This window comes from Leptonychotes weddellii, chromosome 8 (genome assembly GCF_054177405.1).
Source record: "Leptonychotes weddellii isolate Sample4059 chromosome 8, ASM5417740v2, whole genome shotgun sequence".
In the NCBI taxonomy this organism is placed as follows: domain Eukaryota; kingdom Metazoa; phylum Chordata; class Mammalia; order Carnivora; family Phocidae; genus Leptonychotes; species Leptonychotes weddellii.
The window spans coordinates 113,570,684-113,594,437 of record NC_138376.1 but is presented as its reverse complement, the minus strand read 5'-3'; the positions used below and the strand labels follow the sequence as shown (position 1 = coordinate 113,594,437).

The 23,754-nt window shown below is 38.4% G+C and overlaps 1 long non-coding RNA gene across 1 annotated transcript in view; it reads left to right on the top strand.

Annotated features, from left to right (window-relative positions):
* Window positions 1-6,870: 6,870 nt before the first annotated feature.
* LOC145723131 (uncharacterized) overlaps window positions 6,871-23,754 on the top strand; it is a 188,087-nt gene continuing 171,203 nt past the window's right edge. The window contains exon 1 of the long non-coding RNA XR_014147987.1: window positions 6,871-7,717. This is a non-coding gene — a long non-coding RNA (uncharacterized LOC145723131). The remainder of the gene's footprint in view (window positions 7,718-23,754) is intronic.

Genomic DNA, 23,754 nt, shown 5'->3' with positions numbered 1-23,754 from the left:
TGGTCATTCAGTCATTCAATAGTTACTGAGCAAATATATGTAGAAGGTGACCATAAATTCTTTTTTTGTAATTGAAATATAGTTGACACACAATGTCATACTGGTTTCGGTTGTATTACATGGTGATCCAATAATTATATACATTACACAGTGTTTACCATGATAAGTGTAGTTACCATCTGTCACCATACAAATTTATTATAATATTATGGACTATATTCCCTATGCTGTACTTTTCATTCCTGTGGCTTATTTATTTTATAACTGGAAGTTTGAATCTCTTAATCGCCTACACCTATTTTGCCCATCCCACACCTTTCTTCCCTCTGACACACACCAGTTAGTTCTCTGTATTTGTGAGTCTATTTCTCTTATTTTGTTGCTGTTATTGTTTGTTATTTGTTTGTTTTATTTTTTAGATTCCCCATATAAGTGAAATCATGTGGTATTTGTCTTTCTCTCTCTAACTTATTTCACTTAGCCTAATACTCTCCAGGTCCATCCATGTTGTTGTAAATATGGTTTCATCTTTTTATGGCTCAGTAATATTCGTGTGTGTGTGTGTGTGTGTGTGTGTGTGTGTAGGTACCACATCTTATCCATTCATCTATCAATGGACATTTAGGTTGCTTCCATATCTTGACTATTGCAATAAACGGGTACATATATCTTTTAGAATTAGCGTTTTTGGGTTTTATTTTTGGGGGGGTAAATACCCAGCAGTGGAACTATTCGATCATATGGTTTTTCTATTTTTAATTTTTTGAGGAACCTCCATATTGTTCCACAGAGGCTGCACCAGTTTGCATTCCCACCAACAGTGCACAAGTGTTCCCTTTTTTCCACATCCACTCTAACAATTGTTATTTCTTGTCTTTTGGATGCTAGTCATTCTGACTGGCATAAAGTGATATCTCATTGTGATTTTGATTTGCATTTCCCTGATGATTAGTGGTATTGAGCATCTTTTCATACGTCTTTTGTCTCTCTGTAGGTCTTCTTTGGAAAAATGTCTATTCGGGTCCTCTGCCCATTTTTTAATTGGATTATTAGGTTTTTTTGGTGTTGTATGAGTTCTTTACATATTTTGATCATTAGTTTCTTATTGGATATATCATTTTCAAATGTCTTCTCTCATTTAGTAGGTTGCCTTTTCATTTTGTTGATGGTTTCCTTTGCTGTGCAAAAGCTTTTTAGTTTGATGTAGTCCCAATCGTTTATTTTTGTTTTTGTTTCCCTTGCCTGAGGAGACATATTCAGAAAAATGTTGCTAAGGCTGATATCCAAGAGATTACTGCCTATATATTTTTTTAGGAGTTTCATGGTTTTAGATTTTACATTTAGGTGTTCAATCTATTTGGAGTTCATTTTTGTGTATGGTGTTGACCTTAAATACATTTAAGGAATGCTGAGATTCTAAAGAATAGGGTTTGATGGATATTTTGACAGATAAGAAAGATCATTAAATATCAAATAAGATTATGGCTTCTGTTTCCCTTAACATATTTTAGGCTGGTATTATAAAGTTTTTAAAAATCAAACAGTAGACACTTATAGGGCACCTCTTATTTTAAAGTCTAAGTCAGTCTGTGGGAATTTAAAAAACTTAGATACTTTTCCTGAACTCAAGGAAGGGGGAAAAGGGACAATCCACAGTTGATTACAATGCAATGATGAGTGCTAAAAATAGAACAAAGCAACAAGTACTTTAAGAGATGGAAGAACACAGCAAAAACAGCCTGGGAGAGGTAGGGAAAGGCTTCTGGAAGATGAAATCTTCAAGGGGAGGAAGAATAGGGATAGAGAGGATAAAGGGTTGAAGTAAAGTGTGGCATATTTAAGTTTAGGTTCATTGTAATAGAGGGGAGGGAGGCAGGCAGAGAGAGGAAAGAGTTTGAGTGCTTTAGGAAACTATTTCTTTAAATATATATTTTTTAAGATTTATTTATTTATTTTAGAGAAAGAAAGCATGCGTGTGGTGGGAGGAGGGGAGAAGGGGAGAGAGAATCTCAAGAAGACTCCGTGCTGAGCATGGAACCCCATGAGGGGATCGATCCCAGGACCCTGAGTTCATGATTTGAGCTGAAACCAAGAGTTGGATGCTTAACCAACTGAGCCACCCAGGCATCCCAGGAAATTATTTCTTTAGATTGAGTTCCTCATTTGAACCACAAAAAAAGAAAATTACTTGAGTTCCTGTTTTCTTGGGTCTCCCCCAGATGGTACATAACTGGTATTCTGGATGCTGAGGAGAACAGTAAACCCACTCATTATGTACCCTAGGATGCCCTAAGGTATTAGAGCTTCAGTCTCTGAGGAGCTCCAGGTAAGAAAGGCCTAAAGATGACTAACCTGAATAAAGGCGATAGTTGAACCTGACTCTTTGGTATAAGGTTTTTGAATTAAAATTACTTTAACTTATGATTTTGTTCTTAACTACCTCTGGAACTTATAGATTTGAGACTATTGCTCTTTTGAGTTGCCATCTTTCTTTCTTTTCCGTCCTTCTTACAACTTTGAAGGATTCCTCATATACTTGGTCCGTTAGGACTTTCTCCCCCTGCATGGGCCCAGAGCTTTTGTTCAAGGCTTTAAGCCTTAGTATAAATCCTATACTGTTTTGCCCCTTCACATCCTCTGCATTAGTTTTTTTTTTTTTTTTAAAGATTTTATTTATTTATTTGACAGAGAGAGACACAGCGAGAGAGGGAACACAAGCAGGGGGAGCGGGAGGGGGAGAAGCAGGCTTCCCGCGGAGCAGGGAGCCCGATGCGGGGCTCGATCCCAGGACCCTGGGATCATGACCTGAGCCGAAGGGAGATGCTCAACCGACTGAGCCACCCAGGCGCCCCCTCTGCATTAGTTTTTAAGCAAAATTTTCACAGCCAGAATCAAAGTCGTGGTCTCAGTCATGGTAAAGATGAAGTAAAAATTGTCTCCAGAGGCGTGGTATTTAGACTGATTTGACAAAGGACTCTTTTTTCAAAGTGACCGATTTTCCAGAGTAAATTTCTATAGTCATTTTCCTTCACAGTGGCCTTTACAGTGAAGGAAGCTTTTCTTCCCTTTCTTTCTTTTTCTTCTTTTTTTTTTTTTTCTTTTTGTAAAGGTTAATGTCTTAGAATGTCCTCCAATGTGCTTTGCGTCCTTTATACGTTTTTGCCGTTCTGGTTCACTTCTTACATTGCTGGGTAGGGAGTTAATTGGCATCTCTAATAAGTGATAAGTCCTTCTGAGAGCAGATACGATGCAACTTAAGCCCTTTGACTTTGTCAGTGTGCTTTCTTCCAGCCAGGACACTGTCTCCCATTTAGAAAGCTTCTAACTCTGTTTCAAAGGCCACCTGGCCTGGATTAGGAATAAGTGGGGCTAGGCTCACAAAGGGTGGCCCACAAGTTGGCATCTGCTCCTCGTGATTCTGCCCACGGGCCAAGAAAGGAAACTCTTACGGTCTCCTTTCAGTTTGTGTCACACTGCCTCAAAGAGAAAAGATTCACTACTTTGGAGAGATGCTTGTCGCTTCATCCAAGCCCTGAAAATAAATTCTGCTCGATGCATAGCATTATCTAGGGAAATGGAGCCCACTGATTTAAAAAAAATTCAGTTAAAGATACTAAATTTCAGGGGCACCTGGGTGGCTCAGTTGGTTAAGCATCTGGCTCTCGATCTCAGATCAGGTCTTGATCTCAGGGTTGTAAGTTCAAGCCCCACATAGGGTTCCACGCTGCGCAAGGAGCCTATGTTAAAAAAAAAAAAAAAAAAAGATACTGAATTTCACATCCTGGAGAGAGAGTTGATATTGTCATCTCGGGAGGATAGTCGATCAAATTGGATAGGGCCCAAATCCAGAACAACCATGGCTTATTTTTCATGACTATTGTGTGGACTAGACCACATATTCCTCTGATACCATTCCTGTGCCTATGCTTTGATGAAACGCCTCCCCCTAACACACACACATACACACACACACAAACCGCCTTTCTTATTTGAATAACCACTGTTGGAGTGGTGAACACAAAATCATTACCTCTTCATGATAGAGAAACAAACTGTCTTCTCACATCATCCACTGGTATGTTATTAGCGTATCGATATGAAAAGAAGAGTGAGCTCTATGGGCCACAAGACTGACCCATCAAAATTCTCCTGCTCCTGTGCATAACTAGTCTGTTTTTATGAGCCCATTGTAAGGAGATAATGGCTTGCCCGATGGAAAATGAAGTCTCCATCCCTTTGTTTTTATCTTGACAACTTCTGGTGCCACCATTGCTTTTCGGTAAATCTCATTATATGATCTGAGCATCTAAATGAAAGATTGTTTTCTGCCAGCACACTGAATAAACACTACTCCTGCTTCTGGAATCCTTATGAGTGCCTCTGTGCATCAAACAGCTGCATCAGCTTTATCAGAAATGAGTTTGTTCCTGGGCTGGTATTTCTCAGTGAAGGGCATGTTTAGCATGGCAAGGCTAACTATGAAATCATTTTGATAAGCAATACAGAAATCTTCCTGACAGCACATCTCTTCCCAAGTTCTTTTTCTTTTCTAAAGCAAATAAGTCAGATCCTAATTTTCCAAATATTTACAGTAGTAAATTATATGCTTTTTATGGCTTGAAATTTCACCCTGAACAATTCTCCTGCCATTATTGGGATCCAACTGCATTTGCCCATTTCAATTGTACTTTCTTTCAAGTCAACAGGAGTTTCATACAGAAATTAAAATGGGAACCAAGGCTCTTACTGTTCAGTAATTCTTTTGTGACCCTACCTGATACTTAGACATGGAGTAAATTCTAAGTGAAAGGCTATATTCAGACATTTCAGTGAAATGAATAGCGCCACTATTTTAAGTTATTAACACATAAAAATTTCATAATATGCTTTCCTTTAATGCATTGGCTTAAAGATGTTGAAATGATAGCCTAGGGGTAAATTATTGTGATTTTATTTATAACAATTGGGAGCTGTATATTTTTGTTCCTATGATTTAAAAGAATATATACAGTTCTGCAGTTCCATCAAAAGTCTATTACTTTCACATTTATAACTTAGTACACTCGTAAGATTCCAACTGGCATTTATAAGCAGCAAGGATCTTGTACTTAAAAGCACTGAATCATTTTTATTCACAAAAGAACCCTATTAAAGGGTATAGTAGGATTTTGTAAATTAAAAAAAAAATGCTCAGGCCATTGACTTATAATGATTCACATAACAGATCACATGAGATGAGGCATGTTTGAGTCTTTTCAGTTCCTAGGTTATTATTTCTTCTACCAAATTTCAGGGAGGCCAAGTTGTTGGTATGAGAGACGGATAGGAGAGGGACACAGGGAGGGTCACAGAGATGACAGCTCTTCTACTCTGAAGGGCACTGTTGTTCCCAAGGGTACATTACCATGGAGCCACAGCCACTTCAGTGGCATCTGTCTCTTAGAAAGCTGCGTTGAACTGGCACTGAGCATCCTAGCCAGCTGGCTTCCATGCTACCACTCTTCCCACTGGGCTTGTGGCCTCAAACTCATCACCAGACAATTTTAATTCTTTAGTCTGAGTGTACAAATCTGTGTCTGAAAACATATCAGAACCTTCACCTCATGATTTTTTCATTCAGGTCATTCACCACTTTCAGCGGCCACATTTGAGAGCTACTGATAAAGAAGAGAAAGGCAATAACTTGGTCAAAGTGTACAATTTTGTACATCCTCACTCTGTTTTCTTTCTCCTTCACTTTCAGTGCATTTTTAGCATGCACATGGGGCTGGGGGCTCAGTTCCCACTGGCATGATTGTTTGGGAAGCTCTGGGTGGCTTGTGGACCACCATGGAATTGAAATGAGTGTGAGGTCATATGACAGCACTGAGCGGGTGTTAATCGTGCACTCTGCGCTTAGGTAGCTCAAGTCTTAACTTCTCATTCCTTTTTCTGTTAAACAGGGCAATAATATCTTTTTTTTTTCTTTCTTTTTTTTTATTACGTTATGTTAATCACCATACATCATTAGTTTTTGATGTAGTGTTCCATGATTCATTGTTTGCGTACAACACCCAGTGCTCCATGCAGTACGTGCCCTCTTTCATACCCATCACAGGGCAATAATATCTTACCTATTTATTTCTCAGCGCTTTTTGGAAAATAATATGGGATAATACATAGAAGCAAGTTTTTTAAGGCCATACTCAAATGGAATTTGTCATCATTTCTAGATCATTATTGCAATGGAGGCCATAAAATGCACAGCTGGCTAAGCAATTTTACACTCAAAAACTGATTGTGTGAGAAAAGATATCTGTCCTGATTTTCCCCCCTTCCTTCCTTATATTCCTCCTCAGAACTAAGAGCCATGAGCATTGTGTAAATCTTTTTTTTGGATTTGTTTTAGGAGAGAAGGCCCAAAATATTGGCATTGAAGTGAGCGTGTAAACAGTGCAAAATTTTCTATACCCATTCTATGTGCCTTCTGCATTTGTAGAAAATAAAATAGTAAATACCAGTTTATTTATTAGTAAATTACCACTTACTTAATACTTATTGTCTATCATACACTGTTCTATAGGACTTCTCGGCATTGTCTTTTAATTCTTACAAGATCCCTGTGATAACAGATGCAATTATTATCCTCATTTTATTTTTTTAAAGAGTTATTTATTTTAGAGAGAGAGAAAGAGTGTGTGCGTGCAAGTCGGGGGAGTGTGCAAGAGGGAGAGAATCTTCAAGCAGACTCCCAGCTGAGTGTGAAGCCTGATGCAGGGTTCAGTCTCACAACCTATGAAATCATGGCCTGAGCTGAAACCAAGAGTCAGACGTTTAACCAACTGAGCCACCCTGGCGCCCCTTATTATCCTTATTTTAGAGATGATGAGATGAAGCTCAAAAGAGGTTAGTTAACTTGCTTAGTATTCCAGGACTCATAGATAGTTATCTCAGAAAGAAAGCCTGCGTTGTGTGGGAAGTTGCACTTTATGGTATATTCTTGTTTCTTTAAAAAAATTTTTTTGGTAATTATGTGAAAGTAAAGCATCAATCAATATTAGTCTGGAAGGATCTGAAATTAGACAACAGGATTTGGTTAGTGGATAACGAAACACAGGTGTTGGAGGTGTGATGTCATAGAAACATAGAAGCATCCAGGAAACCTGGAGTAATTAGTCAATAATGATTGAGACACTGGGCATTTCCTAAGGGAGTACTAACCAGTGGGGAGGAGTTGACAGACGGAATGCTACAGGTCATTAACTATAACAGTCATTATTCCTAGGAAATGTCTTATTTTGAAGTTAATTCTCTGGCTTGAATATACATATTTAACACAAACTGCTTGATTTCTTCTTGTACTGGATGGGCTGAAAGGGCTTTGATATGGGCAAGTCTATGAGAGGGGACTGAGCAAAATATGAGAGCCAAACTACATATGTATGAAAAGGAAGACACATTTAAATATGTTAGACTCCATTTTTTGGTCACTGGAATTGGAATTTATCATTCCTTTCCCCCCAGCACAAAGGAAAGCATGATATCCTGCCAATAAGATCAAATAAGCCAGTGTTCACCTGCAGAGCTCAGCGAAGCAGTGCACCCAGCTGAATACTGAGCTAAGAGAAAGGCCAAAGATGAGGTGGAGTGGCAAAGAAGGGGAAGAAAGAGGGAAGGAAGACAGTTTCAAAGAAAATCAGCAGAAAGAATTGGCAAAATGGAAGACCTTAAAGAGAAGGTAAGAAAGTACAGAGAGTTCTGGTCGCTTGATCTTTCCCTTTTCTCTTGTTGGATCAGCCCCTGTACCGTTTCTATCTTCCCTAGCTGTTTCACATTTCTCACAGAATCTCTCATCACTCCCACGACTCTTCAATGACCCTAACCCACTTCCCATCACTTGGATCTTCTCCAGAAAATTTCCATTCCTAATGGACGCCAAGATTTGAGCACCCCACACAGGCTGGTGCCTTAGAGCCTTTCAAACCAGTGCTGTTCAGATAGTGGTTAAAGAGGAAGAAAGGGCAGGTGCCAGCTCAGCTTTTCTTCATTATTCCATGGATTTCCACTCTGGCCCCAGACTTGCACATCAGGTCATCAGAGCCTCCCTTCTTGGAAAGTAGTTTAACCACCTTCTGTTAATACTTGAGACGAGCCTTGCCGGCTAAGAGAAGGATGTCTTACTTTCCCCCACCTCAAGAAACAATCAAATTTGCCTCCTTCACATATAATACTGCAGTCTCTCTTTGAGAGAAGTTCAGGTAAAAATAATTTTTGTCCAGTGATATTTTAACACCTCATATAGATGGGTCTCTTGGGAAGCTTTAAACTGGCTTTCGCAGTAATTTTATTAACCAGAGGGGAACTCCCTCATCTTCCATTATCTCTTTCCTCTTTCAACTCTACTCCCACTCCACATTTCTCTCATACATACGCACCTATGAACTGATTTTTTTAAAAATGGATTCTGATTTGTCAGCTGTGCTTTTGACTTTATCCTTTTCTATATCCTTTAGGAGTATACTTGATCAGTATAAGCTCTATTTCTACAACATCAAGTCTGTAGTCTATAAGTATTCCTACTTTTCAAAATTGAAAACTACATTTTTCTTTTGATCTTGGGCCCTCCTGTAACTATCAACCTACCTGTCTTCTTATAAACCCACAATTTTGATAATATTTGATAAATAATAATTTATATGGATTATTAACTATTTGATGAATTTTAAGCACTTTAACATCTATTATTTTATGAACATCTCAAAATAGTCATATGTAATTAGTGTAGTTTCCATTTTAAAGATGGGGAAACTGCCATCTAGAAAATTAAGTCAATTAGGTCACACAGAAAATAAGGAGCTGATCCAGAATTTAAAGCCACAACTGTCTGAATCTATAGCTCTTAACAATTATAGTGTAGTTCTCTGATGAGCCTATATTTAATTCCAGACCCCAGGAGGAGAATGGTGATACCCTGTTGATACTGTCTAATGGCCAATTCAGTAATAATTCTCAATCTTTCTTGGTCTGGATTTTTCTACAGCACTTGGCACCATGAAACATACTCTTTTTTATGTAATTTCTGTTGCCACCATTTTGTCCTAGTTATTTCTTATTCTGATTACTTCTCAGTCTCCTTCATTGGCAGCTTTACTTCTTTTGCCCCATGTAGGTTAATGTTCCTTGGGTTCCAGTCTTGACCACAATGATCTTGTCTACACTTGTAGTGCTAGATCAGTCATTCAAAACTCTATCTTCAATGTAGACCTTTCACTCAATTTCAGAATATTATGTCTCACTGCTTACAAGATATTTACACATAGATGCATCACACAGAAACTACAAATGCAACAGCTAGGAAGTTGAACCCATTATCTTCCTCCCAGAGCTGCTTTACTGTGAATGCCAATAGTACCATTCATACTCTTACAACATTCCCAAGCTTTGTTGGCTTCCTACACTCCTTGGTCCCCATAACTAATAAATATGCTCCATATCTGCTATAGACTGGGTGTTATGTCCCCCAAATTAGTATGTTAAAGCTCTAATCCCTTATGTAATGATATTGGGGGTAATTAGGTTGAGATGAGGTCATGAGGGTGAAACCCCCAGGATGGGATTTGTGCCCTTATAAGATGATGTAGGGACCAGAGCTTTCTCTTTCCACCATGTTGAGGTAAGAGTGAGAAGGCAGCTGTCTGTGAACTAAGAGGAGGGCTCGCACCAATAACTAGCCATGCTGGCACCCTGATCTTAGACTTTCATTCTCTAGAACTGTGAGAATAAGTATTTGTTGTTTAAGCCACCTAGTCTATGATATCTGATACAGTATCCCAAACTAAGACAAAACCTTCTTATTTTTCTCCACTACACTGTCATGTGTGCTTTTTTCAGACCTTTGTTATCATTCCCTGAACCACTGACCTTCTTCCTGAATCCTGTCCTGATCCCACCTTTATCCCTACAACCTATCAAAACCCATCCCTGGAACAGTCACAAGAGTTAATTTTCTGAAATAAGCATCTGATCATGTCATGGTAGGCAAAAGAAATAGCATGTTGAAAGCTGTGGGTATGTTAAAAGCAAAACATGTTTTTGGGTAATTTTAAGTAGTTTGCTATGGCTGGACATTGTGTTCTACAGATGAGGTCAGAAATTCGTTGGGACACAAATCAAGAAAGTCTCAGATGCCAACCTCCAGATTCGGGATCAGCAAAATTTCTTGTGTGTGGCTTTGTGGCAACATATGGTCTATCACATATTCTTTTTTTTTTTTTTAATTTTACTCATTTATTTGAGAGAGAGAACGTGCACAAGAGCGGGGGAGGAGCAGAGGCTGAGGGAGATGCAGACTCCCCGCTGAGCAGGGAGCCAGACATGGGGCTTGATCCCAGGACTCCAGGATCATGACCTGACCTGAAGTCAGACGCCCAACTGACTGAGCCACCTGGGCGCCCCTATCACACATTCTTCTTATTATGTTGCTTCATCCTTTAAAATATGAAAAACATTCTTAGCTTGTAGGTCACACAAACACAGGCAATGGGATAGATTTTACATCCCAGCTCTCGGTTGGATTTTTAAAGGAAACTATTATTGTGTAGGTTTTCTCATTTTAAGGGTGGAAGGGAGATGTGGTCTCCTGCTACTCCCTAAATCCTCTAAATTGTCTCTTTACATGTATTTCCCCCTCATCCTAGTGTGCCTCCTCATATTCTGATGCTGTAAAACTGGAAACTACATTTAAGACTTCTTTGTAGCTAAGGGTCTAAGTGTGATTTAGGTTTGGCTAGTTAGGTGCACCCCTCTGAAATGCAAAGGGAGAAATAAATCTGAGATTGTCTTTCAGGTGCTTCTTCTGTTTTTTGCTGTCAAGCATGGTCATGGAAGCAGTGGGTGTTTCTGTGACTGTGTTAGCACAGGACCCCGTGACCTGTCATTACTTTTGTGTTAGTGGAGAAGAAGGCCATGGAATATGAGACATTTATTTATCTGGTATGTGGCAGGCTCTGGAGTGAACAATCCTGGTGGTAATTCCCTAATCTCTGGAGTATAGTTAAGATAGCATATTTTTGGAGTTAACACTTGCAGAGATAACTTCCTGATTACCCACCTTTCTGACTGTGGCAGAGGTAGCAAAGGTCCTTATAGCCTAGCGCTACTTTGATATTCTGAGAGTCCTTCCCAGAGGAAATGTCTAGAGCCTGCTCTTCTGTTCTCCCACTGATTCTGTAGAAGTCTTGATAATTTCCTTTATGCTTAAAATGCCTAGAGTGGTTTTTGTTATCTTTCAGCTGATTCCTGATTGTGTCTTATTATCCTATTTTTCATTTGGATTGACTTCTGTCATTTACAAAGCACTTTTACCTACATTATCCCATCTAACCCTGCTGCAGGTATTCTGTTCCATTGAATCTATCATGCCATAGATTACAAATGTACTTTTTAAAAATGTACCACTATGAAAGCAAAAAATAATTCTATTTTACCATGACAAAATGTGTTTTAATTACCTAGAAATAATTTTATTATGCTTATTGTAAATGTGTTTTCTTTCCCTTCGCCCCAGATGAGTTTGCTAAGCATTCTCTATGTGACTTAATACTTGAAGTGTCTGTAGTAGGTGTGTTAACATAGCAAAGAGGTAATAGAACTAGGTAATAGATGAAGGAAATCTACCTTGCCCTGCGCCATGCTTGCCCCATATTAAATCCCTGAGTTCTCAGTCCAGAGGCCTCCAAACTTGGGTTTAGGGGGTTGGAACAAAGGGACTGTGTGAAACCAGCCAGAGAGATGGGTTGGGAAGGTGGTGACAGGGTCATGACCAAGTAAGTACTCACCTTCACAGTTCTGGGGTCCAGGGCAGTCCTACGCAGTAGATTGGTTGCAAACACTAACATGGATTATCGAAAGCAACCATACATTGTAAGATGCATCTCAACTTCATTTGCTAAAATGGAGAAAATGTGCATCTTATAATAAAAAAATGGTATTTTTACTACCATTATACAATGAGAAAATCCAGGCTCCAGGATTTTAATGACTTCAGATAGCTAGTTAGAGGCAGAGCCACGAGTTAGAGTTGGATATTTTGCAGCCAAATTCTGTGCTTTTTAGATCCTGCCATAACTGTCCCATACACAAGCTATAGATCTGAGGTAGTAAGTTAAATTTTCAAAGAGAAAGACAATAAAATTTCCTTGAATCTTGTGACAATTCCTTGTTATTTTTTTCTTAAATCACTTAGACAAGAAATTTTCAACCTGTGGGGCTCAGCTCAAAACACTCAAATGGATGAGAATCTGGAAAGTCATTTTCTTTGAGCCTTTTCATATCTTTAAAAGCCTACTTCATCCAACGCTGTGTGCATGTGACGATATCATCTCACAGCTAAAAACAGAGTCTATTTCAGTGATGCCTTAAATTCACAGAAAATGAAACAAAATCCCAGATAATGACAACCATTTTAGAGTCTGTTAGGAATCAGATAAAAGGACTCAACAGCATGTCACTGAGAAGAATTGAATCAAGAATGAAGCAGATTTAGTGGTACCTCCTTAAAGTAATGATGAAGCACTGATTTGTCTAACTTGTCTCCATGCACCAGCTCTAGTAGGTCAGTTCTAATTACCTTTCCTTCTCTGGGCTATATATAGATAAATGCTTGGGTTATTAAAATGCCTTGTAGGCTGGTTATTTAATTGCTACAGAATTGATTTCACGAAGAAAAGAAAAACAGATTAGAGCTTGAGATGTAAATGTGAAACTTGACAGACTGCATGCAGTGTGTTGCTCAAGTCTATCAATAGAATTGTCAGCCCACAGTTTCTAGCTGGCTGTTATGGATCCATGTAATACAGGAAGAACACATTTGACAACTATAAGAGAAAATGTAACTGCTCTTCCCTCCAAAATAGCAAGAAATGGTGTATTTTTGTCTTATTTCCATGCTATCTTGCATATTATACATTATCAAAAATAATTTTAAATTGGAATGGCTTCCCTGTTTGCTCATGAAATGTTCATACTTTCCTTTTGCTCTTTTCTCCCCTTGTTTCTTCCTCACTTCAATATCACAGGTGGTGGTGGTATGCTCTATTTTGGACACTAGAGAAGTGCATTTCATATTCTTGCTGTGTCTCATAACTACAAACCAGAGAACACATAACATGGATTTTTCCCTTGGTTTTTGTTTTGGAAAAATCTTGCCATTTCAGATAAAGAGAAAGGGATAATCAAATAACAGAAAATAGACTTAATATTACTTTAAAAGTCATTTATTTAACATTCATTGCTAAATATCTACACTACCATGAGTTCAACGATGAACAAGACAAAGACCTTTTCTCATGTTCCCTCCTTTCTAGATGAGAGGCACACCAAGAGAGAAATGTAATGATAGGTCATGATAAGTATAATGAAGGCATATTTTATCAGTATATTTTAAGACATATTTTTCCTCCTTGCAATTATGACAATAGGGTAGTGTATTAGTCTGCTCAGTCTGTCATAACAAAATGCCACAGATTGGGTGGCTTAAGCAACAAAAATTTATTGCTCACAGTTCTGAAGTCTCAGAAGGCCAAGATCTAGGAGCAGGCAGGGTAGATTTCATTCTGAGACCTCTTCTTTTAGCTTGTAGGTGGCTACCGTCTTGCTGTGTGCTCATGTAGTCTTCTGTGAATGCACAGAGAGAGAAAGGGAGCTCTCTGACGTTTCTACATATAAGGACACTTATCAGATTAAGGCCCTACTCTATGACCTCATTTAAAAACCACACTTACTTCTTTAGAGACCCCATCTCCAAAAATAGCCACCTGGACATTAGGGCTTCAACATATAAATTTAAGAAGACTCAAACATTCAGCCCATAATAGGGAGAGTGAGTGTGAGGATAATCAATGCTGTATGAGTCAGTGCAGAGAATTGTTTTAAAAGGATGACCATGTATAGCCTTTCTGATAAGGTAATCTTTGAGCAGAGACCCAAATAAAGGGGGTGAGCCCAAATAAATAACTTGGGGAAAGTATTTCAGGCAATGGAATAGTAAGTGCAAATGTCCTGCGACAGAAGCTGGCATGGTGTGTCTGAGAAGCAGCAAGGAGGCCAGAAGTTTGGGGTGCGCAGGGGAAGACTGCCAGAAGATGAGTCACGGGGTCCAGCCCAACACAGTCATGGTTCTCAACTTGATCAATCCTCATGCCCCATTTTATAGCAAATATTTTGTAATGATTGCTTTTGTATTCTGAAATAAGATGCATGGAACATATAAACTAACTATGCAAATATATTTAGGAAGACCACAGAGTAGGCATCACATAACACATGCACTATAATAACTTAAAACATGCACCGAGTAAAAGTAGATAAAAGTTTATAGTCTCTTAATGAAACTTAAAACACCTGCTTTCCTCAAATGCTTTGATGTTAACATTCCGGTTGAACCTGTCAATATACTTTAAAGTGTATATGTGAACAGATTGCATAAAGGTAAATTTATGTTAGGATATAAACCCTTCAAGATTTCTGATGAAATAAGGTCTGAAATAATGGCACTTTCCTTAATCAATTTTCTGCAATGTGTTTAGATATATGTTCATCAGCTCTTTATTGTGTCTTTATTCTTGAGATACACCTCATAACTATATATTCCCAAAGTAAGGGAGAGACATTGTTTTTTCCTTGTTTTTGGCTAATGTGAAGCTGCTCATTTTTATCATAAGTGGAGGGAAAAGCTGTCGAACTAAATGGAGCTCTGAATTGTAATTCTGAAGGGAAATTGAACTTTTGTACTTTGCCTAAAATATACTGAAAGGGTAGGATGAGTGAGACAGCAAGGAAGAGTTAAATGAGCACACAGCTTACTTATCTAGAGAAGAGCAGGCTGGACAGGGCACAGTGGCCTCTGAGGCTGAGGCAGGTCCTCTATGGTCTGCCTGATGAGCTGGATTTAAGATGACTTTTCAGGGCCAGGGAGGGAAATATCCACCTGCTACCTGTGAACAATAGCTAATACCTGAACACACGAAAACATTTCTGGCCTATTCTTTCATTGCCTAATATGCTGGGCTTAAAGTAAAGTACTTCACAATACCCATGTGCCTGGATAATTGGGGCATGAAAAGGGTGAAATGTTTTCTAAAGTGACTCAATTTCTTTGATTTATAAATATTTGTTTGGAAGTTTATCCTAATAGGTATATATTCAAAAATTTATAAGTATGACTGATGAGACACATTATTTATAGTTGATTTTTAAATTCCCTTATCCTATACTTAATATCACCTGGGTAGTTAGAATTAGAAAAAAGATATCCCATCTCATGATTTTTGGAAATTCAAATCTGATAGATAAAATTTTCATCTCTCCCTCTCTCTCTATCACATCAAATCTAATTCTGTATAACATAAATTATACAAATTTATATAAAATAATATAAATTATATATATAAAAATGGGCAGCTAGATTAGATTGTGAATATGCTTTAAAAATGAAATATAGTTTAATTAGTGGCTTCTTTCCTGTCAGCATTTTATTTTATTTTATTTTATTTTTTTAAAGATTTTATTTATTCATTTGAGACACACAGATACAGAGAGAGAGAGAGAGAAAGCATGAGCAGGGAGAGAGGCAGAGGGAGAGGAAGAAGCAGGCTCCTCGCTGAGCCAGGAGCCCGATGTGGGGCTCGATCCCAGGACCCTGGGACCATGACCTGAGCCGAAGGCAGACGCTTAACCATCTGAGCCACCCAGGTGCCCCCCTGTCAGGATTTTATATTTTGGAGTTGGAGTAGTAGACTTTATTTAGTAAAATAAATATATAAGAAAATATACAAAATAGTGAATACTATTGTCCTTTCAAAAGGTAGATACTAACTCCATTACAGCTATAGAAGATCACTGTAGCTTTTGGTTAAAAAGCTGCAGTTACAAGGTTAAATGCCAGCTTTTGGTTATTCCGTCTAGTTGGGTCATATGCTTTTTGGATTTATGGAAGTTTCCTCTGTCGCAGGTGTCTTGGGTTGCCAGATTACAGGCTAGTGGGACAGTCATTTCTTGAACAGAAATTCGGAGAAGTAGACAGGATTCTGCTTCCCAAATTTTCCTTTCAAGACTAATAGGCTTGAGTTAGCCAAAAGATGGCATGAAGGGGAAAAGAGAGGCTAGGAGAGACAGCCTAGCACCCTCCATGTGGAAACAAACAGGAAGAGCAGACAGAAGCATCCCATTCACCTAAGGAGGAGGAAATCCTTCTGCCTCCAGTATTTGAGTCCTACTTAGACTCTCTGCTGAAGAGTAATGAAATTATGTGGTCACCCAGCCTTGGTAATATTCAAAGAAAGACACAATGTAACAAATGAATTCCTATTAGCAGGGATGCAGTGACTTCTCCTTGACTGTAGAATTAACTCTTAAAGGAACCATTTTATTTCACAGAGATTGAATCCTGATGAACTGAAAGGATATTCCAAGTACTGAGGATTTTGCCTTGAGGCTATTACCCCAGCTTGAACAGAATTTGAATGGATCAGCTGGAGCAGATTCATTTTGGGGGGGGGGTCTTGGTCATTAGATTTTATATTACTGTAGCAACAAATAAAATAAAATCATTTCAGAAGAAATTTATCAGATTTCAGCATTTTGGTTATGAGTAGCCAACTTTTTACTAAATATAAATTTAAATCACTGCAAAACAGAAAAAAAGAAGTATTAACTTCTGGTTACTTATGATGTAGGTTTTAAAGCCCTTTAAAAAAATAAAAGGGAAGTGACCATGTTAAGTTAATAATTAATAATAGTGTTGATTGGGCTGGTTAGCTCCATTTTGGAGCATAATATTTTCCCCTTGTATCAACTATTTCTCATGGATGTATTCCATGGCCAAAGGTTTTATTTTCTTCATCTCATACAGATATTTCAGAATGTGTCTCACTGGTTATAAAAAGGACAAAAAAAGGAGGGGGAAGGCATCATGTGTAATAGAAATGCATGAGGCCTGGAGTTGGTTGAGCAGGGAAATAGACATAGACAGGTTCCCCCACACCGTGCCAAGGATCTTCCCATTATTATTGGGATGCATATGAGTCTTAGAAGCAGGGATTGCTACCACTGAAGCTTGGAGATATTCACTGTGTTTGCCCTGAAGTTTTGAGTGTCAAATCCAAGTCCATCTGATCCAAAGTGAGGCTTCCTCCACATGCCACAATGCTCCTCAGGGGCTGAGTTCTATTTGGCAAGGCTTTTAGTATTTTTATCAAGTAGGAAGAACTGCCAACAACAGATTATTACTGTCAAAATTAAAATGGCACCATGTATGTGAAGGTGTTTTGTAAACTTTAAAATGCCAAACAATGGAGATGATAGATTGTGGATATATTATGGAAAATTCAACATGATTCTTAAAGTGGAGAAGACACTTCAAGACACCCATACCCTCTTAGGGCTTAGTTCACTTGAGTCATCTACATAACAAACACGGACAGTTAAGAGTTAAGGTATAATTACTTGAAAACTATTGCCAAGAGCAATATGTACATAGAAAACCAGGATCACTCAGAGGAAAGCATCTGTACCAACTTTGATGCTTCTAACTGACCATTGAAAACCATTCTGTACGTAAGTATAGTTTTCATAGGTGGAACACGGAGCTGTAGCATAGGAAAATGTTAATATGATTAAAAGTTAGCAACAAGAGAGGGATGTCAGTGGGTTGTGCTAAATATAAGGTTTTTTTCTAGGTACTGTCAGAAAAATCCTTATGCTTACTACTTTTCTAAAAAGGGAGAGGAAAGTAAGGGGGGGAAAGCATACACATAGTTTTACCATTTAAACATGCATCCTTTCAGTCATACATGGTAATCAGACACCGCTGACTATTTCTGGCTCACAAATCTTTTGCAAATTGCCTGGCTACCACTCACCTTGTTTCATCCTTGCCTACACATTTGTCAGCCATCAGAACCACCTACAACAGCTTCCACTCAATAGCATGGTTACTAACATATCCCCTCGAAGTGAAAATAAATGTGTGCAGTCGCGTGACACCCTTCCCTTTTCTTCCCTCCCTATGGCTGGGGCCCATTTGGCACCAAGCATCATGCTGTCCAGATGGTGGCCACTTCTCTGCTCCTGCTTTAGCACATTCCCTGCCAAGGCTCCGAGTGCCAGTTTTCCGGTGAGAATCTGTTTGCAGGAAGATAGCTGCCTGGGTGATGTCACCTCCCTTGTCATCTACAACTGAAGCCATAGTGAAACAAGGGCTAGGGCCAGAGAAGAGGGAGGAGGTAGGCAGAGAGGGGGTTTGTATGAAAAAAGGAAATTATTAAAGAAATATAATTCACTTGACTTACCTGTGTGACTTTTGGTAAGTTATTTGAACACTCTGGACTTGAATTTCTAAAATGAAACAGTTGGGCTGAATGATTGCCTGTCACTCCTTATCGCTAACATTCTACAATCTTATGAGTGTATGTGCTTCAGGAGGATGCCTCTGAGCAAGATCCATTCTCCATTACAGTGATGACTATATTATGGCCAGTCACCAAGTTGGGGGAGGAATAAATAAGTTTCAGATACATGTGGGAGGTAGCTTCTTTATAGCAAAACTAGGTCTGCCTGATGAAACATTTCAGTGGGATCCTAATTTCAGACTGTCATGTTCTTCAGTGTTGAGAAGAGTTTTCTAGGCAAGTGCAGATTTCTTGTCTGCAAATGTCTAATTGGAATTGTGTTGATGCAGGAAAGGATGATTTACTGTGTTTCTATGATAAATTAGATACTGGGGACACTGTACTGAATAATTTTGAGCCCAGTATCCATGGAACAGGCTGTGCAATGGTTTGTACCATCAGACCACAGGGAATCTTTCCACAAGAGTGCCAAATTATTATACATACCCTTCAAATCTTTTTACTGAAGTACAGGCCATTTGGAAAGGTGCTCAGATGAGTTTGACCTCGTCTCATTTTCCTACTCGGGCCATCAGAGCATGCATGTGTGAGAGTACTGCCCACAAGCCCTTGGTGAGTTCTGGAGCTGTCCAAAGTTCCAAAGTTCCAGAGAGGGAGACTGCAGCATTGTCAGAGGGCTCTGGGCTCTGCTTCAACTTGGCACTATGCTGTGTGGCTATAAATATTTCTTTGTAGATCTTGTTATCTACTATGTAAAAAAGTAAAAATTGAGGAGAATGCTTGAGGTAAAAAGATACTACTGCTTTGATATTCAGCTTACTCTTATCCAAATTATGAATCATTTCTCCATCAATATGTTTTCAATAACTGTTTTGAATATACAATAACACTGAATTTTTTGTCACAATCTATCCACCTTTCCTTCTCATTTAAAGTTTCAGCTGGGGGTGGGTGGGTGGTATGGGTAGAGCTTGATAGAAAAACATTGTTTTCTTCTTTTTGAATATACTGGAGTTCTGCACATGACTGTATATTCAATAGGTGATGGTTTCCTATAGTTTCATATGATATATATTTGTTTTCCTTGTGGCATATACCCTCTTGTGCACCAGAATAACTCAGGACACAGAGTCCTATAAAGTTCAAGGCTGGAGAATTTTAGGTATTAGAAATGTATTAGTCTACCTCAGGTTGCCATAATAAAATGCCACAGACTGGATGGCTTAAACAACAGAAATGTATTTCCTCGCAGTTCTATAGGCTAGAAGTTCAAGGTCAAGTTTCCAGCTGATTTGATTTCTGATGAGGATTTGTTTCTGGCTGTCAGATGACTGCCTTCTGGTTATATTCTCATGTGGCCTTTCCTCAGACTATATATGTAGGGAGGTGGGGAGACAGCTCTCTCGTGTCTCTTCTTTAAGGGCATTAATCCTATTGCATTGGAGCCCCCATTCTTCTGAGCTCATTTAATCTTAATTACTTCCTTAGAGGCCCCATCTCCAAATACAGTCACCTGGGGGATTAGGGCTTCAACATATGACTTTTAAGAGGACACAAACATTCAGCCCATAACAAGAAGGTTACAGATTCTCAGGGGATGTACAATGTAGGAGTGGAGGTGGTATAGTTTAATGCCTAAGAAGTATATCTTTGAAGTCAGTTACATCCTAGTTTGATTTCTGCTTTTGCTACTTACTGTGTGACTTTGGACAAGTTCATTTGGAAATCATTTACTAAATATTTTTTGAGAATCTGGTGGGTTTTATGATAGGAGCTGACCATAGAGTTATAAATATGACAGAAGTAAACAATACTGTCCATGTTAGAGCCCTAGAGGAGTAGTTGAAACATGGAAAATATTTGGTAAATTCTAGTTTCTAAAATTTCCTTGCTCATCTGAGCATAGAAGATACAGGTTTTATTTCTATTCCTTTGGAATTCCCAGGAAGTGAGTCAATTTCCCAGTGGGATTCTGCTTTAGCTAACATTAGGCAGCTTCTACAAGCAGAGTGGAAACCCTAAGGTTTCTAAGTATGTGCATGTATACGTGTGGAGGAGGCGGCAAGTGTGTAGGTGGGGAGAAAGAGGCCTGGTCCAAGATGGCGGGGGCAATACAGCTGGATGGAGACTGAAAATACCCACTGTGCACTGAGTGGTGGGGCTTAACCTTTTCAGATTGTACTAGAGGAGTAATGAATCTCTGATGGTCTCTTGAAGTCACCCACTGTCCCTGATATTCTTGCAGGTAAGAGATAAGCTACAGGGATCTCCTCTAATCAGTATTCTGTCTGGATTTACCCGGTCTGCTTTGTGGAGCCTCTTCATTTCTGGAGTTGTCAAAGGTCAGGATGTCAATGTAGTAACCAATCCAACAGATGATATAGATTTCTTTCCCATTCAATGAGCAAATGAATCTGCTCATGTCCACATACTTGTATGGGCTTGTTCAAACATGGTCCATGTAAACACACATAGACACACATACTTACTTGTAAATTTGGTTTTTATTATTTAAGTATAATTGAGATACAATGCTATATTAGTTTCAAGTGCACAACATTCAACAATTCCACATGTTACATAATGCTTACTAGAGTAAGACACCCACATACTTTTCAAAACTTATGATTAGGGTTTGGAGGTAAAGAGCATTGAGAGAGTAAATGCTAAAATTCATTTTGTTTTCTTCTAAGGGAGAGAAACGATTTAGCCGTGTCCTCTTGTTTAGAATTGCAGATAACATCTTTTAATTCTTTATTGATTTTTTTAAATTAAATTGTTATCAGAATGACCTAAAAGCATTTTAAAACTATCCTCTCGAATTTTCCACAATACCCCAAGTACATTGATTTAAAGTTTTGTCAATCACATGAAGGTTTTCCAGCTTCCAAATAAATTCTGGTGGCATTGGGGTGCTGCAGAAAGAGAAATGGGCTGAAAGTCAGAAGGTGGGTCCTAGTCCTTGATCAGCCCCAAATCAATAATTATCTTGAGAAAGCCACCAACTGCTTCTCCTAGAAGAAGGCTCTAAGACTCTGGGGTTAATATTCTTACCTGAGAAATGAAGGTGTTGGTGTATATGACCTCAAATGCTCTTTCTACTTGATCCTTAAAAATGGCCTGGCTAAAATGCCAAAGACACTATAAGTGTTTTACATACATTGTATCACTTACTCTTTGTGATGACCTTTGTCACTCACATTTAGAAACAAAAGCCTAGAGAAGTTAAGAAATTTGCCTTGAGATCTCACAGGTAGTAAACGGTAGCCATTCCCAGCCCAAGTTTTTAGATGTCAAACTGTTCAGTAAACTAAAATAGCATCTGTATGTCCAGACGTGGCATTGGCTATATAAGAAGACATAAACACAAATAAAATAGAGTCTTCCTTATTATTATCAGTTCAAGTCAAATTTGGGAAACGAACATACAAACAAAAATACTTGAAGTAATTGGATTTCTGTGTATCGCTATCTAAACAATAATTTGGTAAAGGAAGAGAGAATTTTAGGCTTGAAATCTATAAGATGGGGTGGGATTGGGGGGATGGTCTTCAAATATGCATAGGATTTGAATAAACAAAGGAGATACAGGGGACTGCCAGAGACTGTGAATATATCAAGACCAAAGACAAAATGGTACAGGCAGTGATGAGGCTGGGGTGAGCTATGAGGTATGCGTTAGGAAATTAACTTGGAAAGATACAGAATGGGTCTATGCACTCTTCAAATCTCTAAGATTTGAAGGTATAAGAGATCTTCAAATCTCTAAGTGAGAAGTGAGAAATTGCTGGCAAGGTTTTAAGCAGGGACTGAATCTGAGCAAATACATTGTCATGCGTTTGGTCAGGCTCTGTATTGAAGGGGACAGAGAGAGAAGCTGTGGTAGATTTGTGGAATTGAGCTAGAGACCAGAGAGCAAGAAAGAAAAGGAGTTCGTTCTGAATGGTGTTTGAAGGACTAAAATAGATTATAGGGGATATAAAAAAGGGAGGTACCAAAGAAGATTCTAAGACTGTTTTACTGGATTTCTAATAAATCATAACATTGCCATACTGCTCTGTTTAAGAAATAAGAAGGGATTTGTGGGTGAAGGAAAACAAAGAGGGAAGAACTGTAGAACTTTTTGGGAGCTGGGATTTACTTAGTAGAAAGGGACATTTGAAAAAGAGAGATGTCTGATAATCAGTTTTGAGGTGTATTGCTATGATTAAAACTCCCTCTGTTACTCCAAAACCTTCTCTGAAGTCTGTGATACACAAAAGGATTTCTGAATGATCTTTTTTGTTTCCTTTCTCCCCCTTTTTTTTGGTGGAAATCAAGGACAGGGGGCTGAATGACTCATATCCAGAGATTGTGTACAACTTGACAGTGAAGACAGTGAGGTGAAAGATACTAATCTAGCAGAAGTAAAAATTGGGAGGTAAGTCATAACATGAGAACCTACCCTCCCCACCCCAAACACATCCCCACTTTACCTCCTCCTTAAAGTTTACATTAGATTTTCAATAGGATGCAGAATGGGAATTAGTCCAGTTTTACCCAGATCTGAAGGGGAAAAGATGACCATAGCTAATGAATGTATTATATATGGAACTGTAATCAAGAAAATTAGAAAAGATAGTCAACTCTATTAAAGGCAATCTAAATGAAGTAGGACAGTTCTAATCCTAGGAGATCAATTCATAGCATGATTATTCATATATTGGTTTATTTAAATTATCAGGTCTTTTTATAAAAGTCCTTTGGAACCTTTAAAAATGAGGAAGATAGGATAGAGACAAATGCTTTTCTTTTCTTTCTTTTCTTTTTTTTAAATTTAAATTCAATTAGCCAACATATAGTACATCATTAGTTTCAGATGTAGAGCTCAGTAATTTGTCAGTTGTATATAGCACCCAGTGCTTATCACATCACGTGCCCTTTTTAATGTCCATCACTCAATTACCCCATCCGCCCACCCATCTCCCCTCCAGCAACCCTCAGTTTGTTTCCTATATGCTAGGTCTTTAGGAACCTATGTATTTGACAGTCAATATTTATTGAGTATTAGTTGCCTTAATTGGCCCTGTTGGAAGATGCAAAGGAAACTTGTGGTCTCTTTCCTTGAGACAGAGTTCACTTCAGATACATGGGGTTCTTTTCTACTGACAGAAAGGATAGTAGCATGGAATTTCAGCTTTTGAAAGGAAGTTAGAGTACTATACTACTCTTTTCTAAATTGGCTACTTAAATTTTTTTATATATATCTAAAGGAGATGTTCCAGTAGCACCCTTTAGCCTCTATTTTTAACTTAAATCTGAGGAAAGATTGAGAGAATTCTAGAAATATCAGAGTCAGTAACATAATTATAATGATTAGAACTTGAAT